This window comes from Limulus polyphemus, unplaced genomic scaffold (assembly GCF_000517525.1).
Source record: "Limulus polyphemus unplaced genomic scaffold, Limulus_polyphemus-2.1.2 Scaffold10248, whole genome shotgun sequence".
Taxonomy (NCBI): Eukaryota; Metazoa; Arthropoda; class Merostomata; order Xiphosura; family Limulidae; genus Limulus; species Limulus polyphemus.
Genome location: NW_013675858.1, coordinates 4,217 through 6,845, shown reverse-complemented (window position 1 = coordinate 6,845; position 2,629 = coordinate 4,217).

The window sequence follows — 2,629 nt, the reverse complement described above, 5'->3', positions numbered from 1 at the left end:
CCCCAGCCGATAATTACACTCGCTTACAACCAATAGTTGTTGATTCACCAGCCGATAATTACACTCGCTTACAACCAATAGTTGTTGATTCACCAGCCGATAATTACACTCGCTTACAACCAATAGTTGTTGATTCTAATAACAACAAGAAGAAACGCATGAAAGGTTTTGTTGTTGTTGTTGAACTTCGTACAAATTTACTCGATAGTTGTTCGTTATCTAGAAATGATTGAGTAGAGGGAAGACAGCTAGTCAACACCACCCATTTACAACATTGAAAGGGAAGACAGCTAGTCAACACCACCCATTTACAACATGGAAGTCATACTGACATGTGATGTGATTTGTACTATATAAGATGTAATTTGATCTCTCAATGTCACCTTGCAGCTCCATTTCTGTGGGTTGTCTCATAAATATGTTTTTATACACACTGGCACAGCTGTGGGTTGTATATTTCTGTGTGTGTGTGTGAGCAGTGCTCGTTTGTTTATTGATACACAATTGGCTGTCTATGCGGTGTCCGTCGCGGTTATGAAAACCCATTCTTCATTGTGAATAAACAATCAGTCTTACCACTGAGCCACTGGCGGCATGCATGTGTAGAAAGGTACAGGTGGCGCTTCTCCCCTATTTTTGCCTCTTCCAGATTGTATTCGTAGTCGCTCCAAAACTATACGTCTTGAAGAAAGTCCACAAAAGCTGGACTTGACAACTCGAGGAACTAAGGGGTGGCATGGACTATAGTTCGTACTAAATTACTTTAATATAAAACAATAAATTTTATATTACTAAATTACCTTAATATAACACAATAACTTTTATATTACTAAATTACGTTAATATAACACAATAACGTTTATATTACTAAATTACGTTAATATAACACAATAACTTTTATATTAATAAATTACGTTAATATAACACAATAACGTTTATATTACTAAATTACGTTAATATAACACAATAACTTTTATATTACTAAATTACGTTAATATAACACAATAACTTTTATATTACTAAATTACGTTAATATAACACAATAAATTTTATATTACTCCAAGTTTACCTGTAAGTAATCAACACGTTGTATTTAATGCTACATCTTCATTTGATTTTTTTTTTTTCCAAAGAAAACCTAAGCTGTATTAGAGTTTTGGCTTTAATGGATTTCTGTTTCTAGCCAAAAGTCTCTCTTGATCATCGAGATTTTGGTCTTGTATAGACCTCGGAGGGTCAGGTGCAGTTTTGACCTCTTCCTCCCTCCTTGACTATTGTTTTAATAGAGACTTGTAGCGGTTTCCATGAATTTTATCCCGTTGCTGATGTAAGTTACGTTCTGGTATAGGGTGACTGTTATTTTTACTTTACTCTCGATATTTGATTACTTGTTGGTGTAATATAGGGGCTCATGAATAGGCGGATGGTGCGTGTTATTATAGGTATAAAGTGTTGTTTTTCAGGATTGTTTGTGTTGGTTACAGATGTATTTGATTGTTGATTTACTATGATTGGATTTTTGTACATTGGAACTGTTAGGTTGTTTCTGGAATTGTTTTATTGGTTTTTGTTTTTGTGGTTGTGACCGTGCTGCCTCAGCTTATGTATATGTTGTGGTCTGTGTTACTGATGTTGGTGATAGTGGTATTTTTCTGGTTTTGTTTGAGTTCATTTCTGGAGGATGTGTGTTTGTTTCAGTGAGCCTTGAGTTATCGTGTATATTGTAGATTCTAGTTTTGATGTCCTTACGTGTAGAACATTATTTATAATTAGCAGTGTGATGCTGTTGTCAGCTACAGCATAGTGGGTTATTGTGGGTTACTGTGTTTTTTTGGGTATTTTAAGTTATGATGGTCTCCACCACATCCCACACATCGTGGGAGTAGCCGAAATTCTTCCCAAAATACCCTTTAAACAAGACGCGCAAAAAAAAAAGTAATTTAGTTGGGATCATCAAATTAAGCTTTTTTAAACGAATTTACATGCGAGGCCACATTACTGTTCATTTAAGAATTTCAGGCTGATTTTTTTTTTCTAGGAATACATCTTGAAATATTTGTTGCTGGTCGTTTCAAACTGTCTGTAGGCTAAATAATCAGCTAGGAAACATCGTGGTTAACACTCCCTGTACTATGTTTATAAACATATATTAACAATACGAATATGTGCTATTTACACTCTGAACGGCATCTAAACATAATCAGTTAGGTAAGAGACCCTAAACATAATCAGTTAAGTAAGAGACCCCAAAGTTAGGGCATAATCGTTCCTGATTTAGAACTTTTGATCAGAAAGATGGTAATTAGCAGCTTCGTAAACCGTATAACATAACTGACTGCTACTTTTATAATGCGCCAACAACTAAAAGAGCAGCGGAATTGGTTCAGTAGTATATAGAACCTAAACCTTACGATACACAGCCCGGAACGCAAATTACTAAGCCACTCTTGGACTTAATAGCTTATATTGGCACATGTCGAAAGGATAATTTTAATTTTTGAAGATTTTGAAGTAGAAGTTTCTTTTACTGACCACCATCCTAGGTTTCTTCTACTGACCACCACCCTAGGTTTCTTCTACTGACCACCATCCTAGGTTTCTTCTACTGACCATCATCCTAGGTTTATCC